General features: G+C 39.3%; 1 pseudogene across 1 annotated transcript; it reads left to right on the top strand.

The window, feature by feature from the left end:
- Window positions 1–567: 567 nt before the first annotated feature.
- LOC116538796 lies at window positions 568–2,202 on the top strand (annotated as a pseudogene). The gene has a single exon (XR_004263783.1). The product of XR_004263783.1 is annotated as an ATP synthase subunit f, mitochondrial pseudogene (transcript).
- The last annotated feature ends 8,724 nt before the right edge of the window (window positions 2,203–10,926 follow it).

Raw genomic sequence — 10,926 nt, 5'->3', positions numbered from 1 at the left:
ACACACACACACACATATAATTATATATATACATATAATTATATATATATAATTACTATATATCTATAGATGAAATCCCTATGGTAAATATATATATTTACTATGACAATATATATGTCACTGTGGTAGAGATTTGATCCCATTTAATATTAAGATCATTCAACCAATTTTTCTACCTGAGTCCTTGACTTCAAATTCTAGATACAGATATATAAATATATAGTAACTATATATATATAGTAACAACCATATATATTTATTATATATGTATATTTACTATGTGTATATATATAGAGATATATAGTAACAAATCTTTTTTTTTTTTTTAAGACGGAGTCTTATTCTGTTGCCCAGGCTGGAGTGCAGTGGCGCGACCTTAGTTCACCATAACCTCTGCCTCCCGGTTCAAGTGATTCTTCTGCCTCAGTCTCCCGAGTAGCTAGGATTACAGGTGTCCACCACCACACCCAGCTAATTTTTGTATTTTTAGTAGAAACAGGATTTCACCATCTTGGCCAGGCCAGTCACGAACTCCTGACCTCAGGTGATTCGCCCACCTTGGCATCCCAAAATGCTGGAATTATAAGCATAAGCCACTGCACCCGGCCAGATTTGTTATTATATGTTGAGCTAAGAGCAAGGCAGAAATAAGAGTTACTCTCTAAGAGAGAACCAAACCAAGATTTTTGCAGAAATCATTTTGCAGAAATTATGGCATCCAAGAGAGTACAGGTGAATGTAAGCCTGGGGAATTACAAGAATAGTTAAAATCTAATTCAGGTCTTCTGGGTGTACATTTAAGTCTCCTTGGGGAAGCGAATAGAGGTTTGACTGCAACCTTGGAAGTTTACATCTAGTTATTTGCTGTCTTTAGAAACAAGGGAATGTCTGCATGATACATAAGAAAGAGGCAGCCAGAAAAAATGTCTGTTTCTTTTACTGTCTAATATGTATATCACTGTGATAGAGATTTGATCCCATTTAATATTAAGATCATCCAACTAATTTTTCTACCTGAGTCCTTTTGACTTCAAATTCTAGTATCAAGCATTACATTAGACTGCTTAGAAGTCTAACAAATTCTTAGAATATATTTATGTATTGCTGAGATGAAGCCTTGGGAAACACCCATATCTAATAAAGTGACTAGGTGTAACCTCTAGTTCTGTATGCATGCCTTTGAAAATAGGAGGACATATTAGTCCAGATTCCCTGGGAAGCAAAGGCCAAGACAGGAATTGACATGCAAGAGATTTATTAGGGTAAAAACCTGCAAGAGAACTAGGGTAGAGAATGGGAGGAGACTGGGAGAATTATCTGACTCTTGCGAAGGAGAAAGGGAAGGCAGACCGGCAGGGAGGCAACTGGGCAGGAAGGAGGGAATGAATGAATGAGACTGTAGTGCAGTTCTAAGCAAGACAGGAATTTGAATGGATTATTTGGTAGCATTTCCTGCTTCTATCATATAGCTGAGATCTTTAGGGTGTTTCTTAGCCCAGAGAAAGTGAATTACAAATACATAGTGACTGACATAATTATATAATAATATTTAGTATAAATATAAAAGAAAATCATTGGGTACTTTGATGAAACAGGTGTCTACGGTTCATATTGGGGGAGGCATATGGAGAGATTTTGAATGCCTTGCCTTACTTATGCCGTGGATCTTAATTAGATGACACAAGCCCATCTTTGAGATCCTGAGAAACTCAGCATGCCAATCAGAGATCTATAAATCATATGACTGAGGGGAGTTTGCCACATGATTTAAGAACATTATGGAGTGGACACCAGGACTCCAAGATGGAGTCAGTCATACCAGTGAAGGACAAGAAACTTCTGGAGGTCAAACGCGGGGAGCTGCCAAGCCAGATCTTGACACGGGACTTAGCCCTAGTGGCATTGCCAAAGTGTTTTGAAGAGGTAACTACTGGTATTACAAGTACATCAACGTGAAGAAGGGGAGCATCTTGGGGATTACCATGGTGCTGGCAAGCTATGTGGTCTTCAGCTACTCCGTTTCCTACAAGGAACTCAAGCACGAGTGGCTACGCAAGTACCACTGAAGAAGGGCACACGCTCTGCACACCCCACCATGACCTTCTTGGCCCAAGCTCCTCCATAAGGAACACAGTGTCCATCGTTGCTGAATCCTTTCTTATCCTAATGGGAATTTACCTCCAAATAAAAGATGACTGGTATAAAAAAAAATGTTTTCACTCATTTTACAAAGTAAATTAGGTTTTTGAAAACTTTTTATTCAAAAATAATTTCAAGCTTACCAAAATATTACGAAATTATGCACAATAAAGAGTGCAAAAATTTATCTATTGTTGACATTTTACTACATTTGATTTATAATTCACTTTTTTTTTCTTTTTTTTTTTTTTGAGACAGAGTCTCACTTTGTCACCAGGCGCTAGGCTGGAGTGCAGTGGCACAATCTTGGCTCACTGCAGCCTCCGCCTCCCGGGTTCAAGCAATTCTCCTGCCTCAGCCTCCCGAGTAGCTGGGACTACAGGTGCATGCCACCACGCCCAGCTAATTTTTGTATTTTTAGTAGAGATGGGGTTTCACCATGTTGGCCAGGACGGTCTCGATCTCTTGACCTTGTGATCTGCCCACCTCGGCCTCCCAAAGTGCTGAGATTACAGGCTTGAGCCACTGCGCCTGGCCCCACTTTCTTTTTAAATTTGTAGAGATGGGGTCTCGCTGCTTTGTTGCCAGACACAGGAGTTTCAACTTGCTCCATTTCTGACATAGGCCATTTCAGCTGTCCACATCTGGTGGTCCCTTGCTCCAGGGAGGTCACCACACTGATGCCTAACTTAGGGAAGACACCTAGTTGGCATAGCACATGACAGCCCACAACTCCTGTGCTCAAGCAATCCTCCCACCTCAGCCTCTTGAGTAGCTAGGACTACAGGTATGCACCAGCATGCCCAGCTCTCTCACTGCTCTTGACTTTTTTTAACCATTTAGAATAACTTATAAATACATCGTGGATCTTTACCTCTAGCACTTCTGTGTGTATTTCCTAATAATGCAGAGATTATTTACGTGATATATATTTGCATTCCAATTTTCACTGTTGATTCAATAACATCCTTTATAGCACTTTTTCCTCTTCAGTACAGAATCCAGGGCCAGGTAGTATATTTCAATGTTGTGGCTCTTTAGCTTGCTTTAAACTGGAACATGAAATAATCTTTTGATAAAGTAAATCTAATTTATTAAAGGATGTAAACTTTGAGGTCAGAGACTTTGGCAGTTCCATGTATTGCTTATGCATGTGGCCTAGAACAGTGCCTGGTCCATGGTAGCTCTCGGCAAATATCTGATGAATAAGTGAGTTTTTATGAATGTCCATATTTTCTTAAGAGGAGTTGGTATAAGTGAATTACATTGGTGTTTGCCTCTTAAGTAGAATTTATATTATGTTTAAAAATTCCTATCTGTAGAAATAATTCAACGTGTTTTTTTTTATAAGTAGATTTGTGTGCATAGAGCTTAAGTGTTACTTAAGCCCCCTGTACTCCCTGCCCACACCATTACCTTAAATCCCTTTCATCCTTGTACCAATTTAAACCTTTTAGTGTTGTTTGAAAGTGAAATGGAAACCCAAGCTCTTCTGGCACAAAGCTTGGCATCCAGTGTGACTGTCCTCTGGGCAATGCAAAACATTTGCTTCCTGCATCAAGGGCTGTAATGAATCTGAATGTTCAGATACAACTAGTAGTCATGCTAAAAAAAAAGTGTATGCTGGCTCCTCTGTCAACATGATGACTGACAGAATGTACATGTGGTAGGAGTCTCAGCGACATGATTTCAATCATAACTCTGTGAATGGAATGCCCAGAAATGCTGTCCATCAGTCACAGAAATCTCCACCTTGCTCCAGAGAGCCCATTACATCATTCCTTCATTGTCCGAATTGCAGCTTGTTGATGGAATTGAAGGATGGCCCAGCCTCTTGCTAGCCACACCAATGATCTTATTTCAAGAACTGGTTTGTGAGAGTCCTAACTACACAACCTACGACTCTATTCTTAATATGAAATTAGGGGCAAAATAACCAAGTGTTCCTAAGAATACCTTGCTCATAGTGCTGGCTATTCATTACTCCATCAGCCAGGAAAGACACTGGTGCTGAGGCTGACACACCTATCAAGGAAAATAAGTACCATGGCTTCCAGCATTTTGACAAAACCTCAGATGTATGGCCTTCTTGCCGAGCATCTGCGGTCACATTGTTGGAGCATTTGTTGTATTCTTGTAGCTTGCAGCGCTCTGTAAGTTTGCTGTGGCTGAAGCAAGAAAGCAAGCATACACAGATTTCTACAGAAATTACAATTCCATAAAAGATTTTGAGGACATGAGGAAGACTGGTACTTTTCAGAGTGCAAAGTGATTTTAGACTGCAAAGAATTTTGGGAGTTGAATTACATAGAAGTTTGTCACTGACCTGTGTTCCTGAACTATGAAACATGAATATGTGGGCTTAGAAATCATTTATTTAGGTAAACAATTAACAAATTTAAAAAAGAATACCTTGATCATAGTGTTAAAGAAATAGAAAAGAGCTGGACTCAAGGTGTATATACAGTTTGATTTTATCTATGTATGGAAAAAAATTGTGCAGAAAAAGGATTGGAAGCAATAATATCAATGTGGTTACCATGGTGGCTTCCAAGTGATGGGATGATGGATGATTTATAGTATCTGATCTTCTGTTGTTGGCTACAAAAACATATTTCTTTGATGATCATAAAAACAGAAATTAAGTTAAAAAAAGAGAGAGGTGTATTTTTATAGCTTCACATTTAAAAATGAAATCTAAATTAGAATTGTTCTAAGTGAAAAAAAAATGAAAAAGAAAAATGAAATCTAAAGAAATGGTTAAAATTCCAAGCCATTTTGTACCTCACTTTTCCCATATGCCAAGTGGGTATGATAATGGAAGTAATAGATTACATGATGGTACTAATTAGATAACTACATAACATACTTTCATTTTCTCAAAAGAAAGGAACCTCTTATTATTATTATTATCTATACTTATCTCAGAAGGAATTCTTTCCCTTAACTCTCTATTAGTCATGGAGAGAAAAGGGTTATAAATACTTACTGGCCTCTTGCCTGCTCTTTTGAAAATCTACCCAGTAAGAAGGCAAAATAGAGTAATTTATATTTATATTTTATTTATATTTTTTTGAGACAGGGTCTCACTCTGTCACCCAGACTGGAGTGCAGTGGCGCGATCTCAGCTCACCACAATCTCCACCTCCCAGGCTCAAGCAATTCTCCTGCCTCCGCCTCCTGAGTAGTTGGGATTACAGGCGTGTGCCACCACACCGGGCTAAGTTTTGGATTTTCAGTAGAAACAGAGTTTCACATTGGCCAGGCTGGTCTTGAACTCCTGACCTCAAATGATCCACCCGCCTCAGCCTCCCAAAGTGCTGGGATTATAGTCATAAGCCACCCCACCTGGCCAAAACAGAGTAACTTTTTAAATGTAGAGACTTAATAGCTAATCTCCATCTGACATGTGCTTCCAACTCTAGCTTATGTTTAAAGAAGTGCTTATTAAGGACAGAGTTGATTCCTTGACTCTCATTCCTCTCTCCATACCCCAATAGAAACCTCTTCTTCACCAACAAAGCTTCTTTCAATTTCTGAATTTACAAATGTGAGAAAACCCTCAGAATATAGTATGTATATTTTTGGAGAATGGTCTTTGGGACAACAAGAGTGACTGACATCTGCAGTAATTACATCTGAGGTTTAGTCCTATAGGGATAGGGTATACAAATTGTCTGCAAATTATCCACCAGTCCCTGATGAGCCTGAGAGAAAATGTAAGAGGCTTCAGTTTTTCTTCAACAAACATGCTCACACATCTCCCTTTGCTGAAACACAACAACACTCAAGAGAAATTGTCCCTATAAAAATGCCACTTTTTCTTCCTTACCATTGTCAAATGTAGTGTTAGTAAATGTTCACATGCCAATTAATACCCTTTATCATGTGTCAGTTGTGTCTTGAGTGTGATTCAGAACAGAAGAGGCATATGAGCTCTGACTGATGGGTTTATAATCTAAAGAATAAATTGGGGGCCTGTGGCGGTGGCTTATGCCTGTCATCACAGCACTTTGGGAGGCTAAGGCGGGCGTATCACTTGAGGCCAAGAGTTCAAGACTAGCCTGGCCAACATGGTCCTGTCTCTCCTAAAAATACAAAAAATAGCCAAGCGTGCTGGCTGGCACCTGTAATCCCAGCTACTCTGAAGGCTGAGGCAGGAGAATTGCTTGAACCCAGGAGGCGGAGGTTGCAGTGAGCCAAGATTGCACCATTGCAATTTAGCCTGGAAGATAGACTAAGACTGTGTTTCAAAAAGAGAATAAATTGGGTTTTGTGCTATAAAAACACATGGTATTGCCTTCATAAGGTGCATAATTAAATAGCCTGTAAGGATTTGCATTGTTAACCTTAGTAAACACGTATAACTTGAGAAGAACTAAATATAGTAGAATAAAGGTAATAATAATGATGGTTGATGTTTACAGGTCTTACTCTCCTCTTTTAAGAGTACATGAAAAATACGATGTTCTGGATTTTGGAATCAGCCCTTGGCCTTTGTACAATACCTGGCTTATAATATTGACTTTGTAAGGCACAGTGCTGCTCAAAATGTGGAGAGAAAACTAGCACTGGTCCTCAAACATTTACTACATGTCATGATGTAGCTAAGGACAGAAATTGCAAATAAGCCTTTAGAATCATTTATATTAACTTGTAAAGTAATTGCATGTCTATTGAATCTCATAACAAATTGGGGGCTTACATTTTATATGTCTGTGTCTTTTTAAATTTCATTTTTTGACTAATTCATTTCTTATTTCACAAATTTGTCCATCCATGACAAATTGGGGAAAAACTAAGACAGTTTGTTAAACACTGTTTTAGAATGTTGTAAAATAACTGATGAGTTAACAGAAGCCACTTCTACACTGTAGTATTCTGTTGAGAAACATTAAATTTACCCTGCCTCCATGGCTCCCTTGTGTAGAATACCTTTTAGTTTATGGTTAGTGGTAGGTGGGTAACAGCTGCCCGCTTGGTATGTTTTTTTGGGTTGTGAGTAAATACAGAATACCTGTTTATTCATAAGAATCACCTGTTGAAGAGAGAATAAATACGTGGATCAGAATCTGGTTCAGGCCTTCAGCCTGGAAAACTGTCAGCCCGAGGCTCTCAGCTGGATGGGCTGCCTGGCCCCCCAGATAGATCCACTGTGCTGTTCTGTTGGGTGTCTGCCTCTCATTACCTTCAGCATTACCTGGGTGGGGGTCTCCCGACCCTGCTGGTCCTCGGTAGTATTCTTACCCTGCAAAGTGGATTTAACAATCGTACTTGCCTCCTGGGGCTGGATCTGAGAATTAAGGGAAGATATATGTATGTAAGATGCTTAGCACAATTCCTGATTTTGGTAAGTGCCCTCCAAAACATTAGCTTTTAGTAATATTGAATAACAAAGGCTAGAGAAGATGCCATTATGTGCACATGGGACATAGTTTCTGTTTGCAATGGGGTTTCAATGAAATCCTCCATCTACACATGATCTTCTGGAATCAGACCAACTGCTTTCACAGAGCAAGAGTTCATTTACCATTGACTTGCATGAAGGGACCAACATTTGGCTGTTGGTCTTCCCTGACCTTTCAGCATAACTACTTCATCATCATGGTGTAGACTGTCCTCCCACCCTAGATTTCCTTTGTTTTCCTTAAGTCATTAAACTGAGTAATTGCTGCAGGCCTAAACAACGGAAATATTCTGATCTTTATTGTTTGCTTGGGGCTCGTATTATTTTGGGGTCAGCGTAAAATGACTTGTCACTCAAGGATGGCAGGTATAGAGACATAAACTTTGGTTTCAAGAGATATATTACTTAAGGTAGTGGCACATTGTACAAAGTAAAAAACATAACATCTTTTCTATGTTTTTCAAAGTGTGTTTAGGCTACATGTCAACATTGAAGGTCATTGCCCCTTTAACAGGCATCTGGTGGCCAAAAAAAGCAGCCAGCTATTTCAGGCTGTTTCACAGAATAAATACTTAACTGAGGATAATTCAACCAAAAAGTTTCTAAATCATTTTTGAGTTACAAGACAGTGCAATAGAGAACATGAGGCTTTATACTCAGAGTAACTTGGGTTCAAATCTTGGTTTTGCAACTTAGTAGTTGGACTCATCATGTAAATCCTTATTCCCTTTGAGCCTCGGTTTTCTAATCTGTGAATCAGGGGCTATAAAATCTACTGCACAGGGTCACTGTGAAGATTAAGATAAGGTGTAACGGGATAATGACTGTGCATAATAGGAGCTCAAATATTATTAGCTCCCTTCTTTTTCTTTATCCAGTTAATAAACTTCAATTTTTATTTTTTAAATCCACGTGATCACTTTGAGACTCCATCAATAGAATCAGCTTTTACAATATATAAAGAAAATATGTCAGTATTTATTTTTAAAAACATGCATTGGATCTGGCAGATTCAGTGAACAACAGTCTGTTTGAAAACGTAACTGACTCTTTCCAAGGTCAAACATCCTCAACTCCTTTTACTCTGCCTAGAACTCTTTGCTCCAAACAGAATAGCTTTCCCATGCATATGACTTGGCTCAATCCTACTTTTAGTCTTTTGTGTTAGTATGCTTCTTGAAATGATCTTCAGATGCCTCCCTGCCAAACTCCATACTCCCTGAAAGTTGTTCAACATTCATGTCATCCAAAAATTAGCAGAAAGAATTCTGGTTAAGTGATTGATTCCAGTTCATCCAGGGCTATAGGTTCTTCCAGGGAGCTGTATTGGTCCCCACTTTGACACAATTTTCTTGCTGATTTCCTATACCTTTTCATATTTTTTCCATTCTTTCTCCCACTGAGGACATTCAGATTTAGAGAGGCTATCAGTTACTAAAAACTACACGTTTTATGGCTGATTTTAAACAGGCAGCCAGTTCTTTGGGTTTTTAGTTTGGTGTTTTTATTGTGTGATTCTACTATATTTAGTGGGGAAATGGTATTGCTGGCTGACTAAGAAACAGTGGGGAACTTTAGGAATGGAGAGGCAGCTGTAGAAGAAGTAATAGCAGTAGATGAGGGGCATGCGACGTGATGAGAGATGGGAGCAAGCTGGGGGAGGCTGAAGGAGGGAGAAAAGATGCCTCAGAGGAAGAATTAGCTTATTCTAGACATTTCACATTACAAGAAAAAAAACCCTAAACAACAACTAGAAATTTCTGCTTTGCTTCTATTTTATGCCTGATAACCAACACTACTGTCACTGCCAATGAAAACAGCAATGTAACTGTGCTTTTCTCCCAGCACTAATTCTAAACAATCTACTGGATTTGGGTCAAAATTATAAACTGCCAGCATGTTAAAAATAAAAACAGCAAGACAAACCTGGCATTTTTCTGAAGGGTTTAATGGTGAGTGCAGGACAACAGCCAGAGAGAAGAGCTGTTACAAAAATAACTCGTGCAGCACACCAGGGCCTGTCGGGGGTAAGGGGAGGGAATTTAGAGGATGGGTCAATAGGTGCAGCAAACCACCGTGGCACATGTTTACCTATGTAACCAACCTGCATGTTCTGCACATGTATCTCATTTTTATTAGAAGAAATAAAAAAATAACTGGTGCAAGTATCCTTGAACTGATGTTTTCTATAAAAATCTGATGGCTGTGAAGGAAAGAGTGAAGTTGGAAAGGGGAAAGGAATGAGGATCAAGTGGTGTCTGCTTATCGTCAGCTAGCTTTCATGTAAAAGTCATGGCAGGGTCAGCAACAAACTAGCCAGGTGGCAACTCCAGGCCATGCTGCCATAAATAAATAGTTATGTACTAATGTCACACAATCAGAGTTAGATGCAAAGCATATGGGAAGAAAACATTCTGATGTAAATATTCAGGAAAAACTATGGTTGCTAAATTCAGGATCCACTGTTGGTACTGGACTTTGACATGCCTCAAAAAATAAAGTAGTGAAGTTTTAAAAAACCCAGGCTAAAAGAGTCTTTGAAATGTACAATATTCCCTTAAAAAAAACAAAAAAAAACCTTAACCTTTGGCTGAAGAGAGTGTTACTGTTAGATGTAGTAATTAAGCATTACTGAAAGTTGGCAAGAGCACTGACTCTGGAACCAAATTTCAGGAGTTTAAATCATACTACTGCTACTTATCCTCATGACCTCTAGGAGTTCCTTAACCTTTTCATGTCTTAGTTTATTAATTCTGTACAAAAGGGAAGAGGAGGATAATAGCAATAGTACCTCCCTGGCAGGAAGTTAGGAGGATTAAGCCAGTCTGTGCATGGGGAGCCTGTACAACAATACCTAGTAAACACCCTGCCCATTTTTATCAAGTAGTCTCAGTCAATTTATTTTTGGCCAAAACCACAGTTACTTTTGCACCAACCTAATATTTCACACAGACAATCTTCTAGACACCACACTATGTAATCTTTTATTTGTACTATCCTATTAATCTTAAAAACAGCTCCATGCCCCGTTGCAGTGGCTCATGCCTGTAATCCTAGCACTTTGGGAGGTAGAGGCTGGAGCATCGTTTCCGGTCAGGAGTTTGAGACTAGCCTGGTCAATAGAACCAGGCTTCATCTCTAGAAAAAAATTTTAAAACTAGCCAGGTGTAGTAGCATGTGCCTGTAGTCCCAACTACTCGGGAGGCTTAGGTGGGAAGATCGCTGGAGCCCATGAGTTCGAGGCTGCAGTGAGCCATGATGGAGCCACTGCACTGCAGCCTGGACGACAGAGGAAGACCCTATCTCTAAACCAAACATGCACAAATAAAACACCCCCATGAATTAAATCAGTTTTACAGACAAGAAATGAGGCTTCGATG

The sequence above is a fragment of the Sapajus apella genome, unplaced genomic scaffold (assembly GCF_009761245.1).
Source record: "Sapajus apella isolate SASKATOON/1434 unplaced genomic scaffold, GSC_monkey_1.0 scaffold122, whole genome shotgun sequence".
NCBI lineage: Eukaryota > Metazoa > Chordata > Mammalia > Primates > Cebidae > Sapajus > Sapajus apella.
This window is presented reverse-complemented; position numbering and strand designations above follow the sequence as displayed.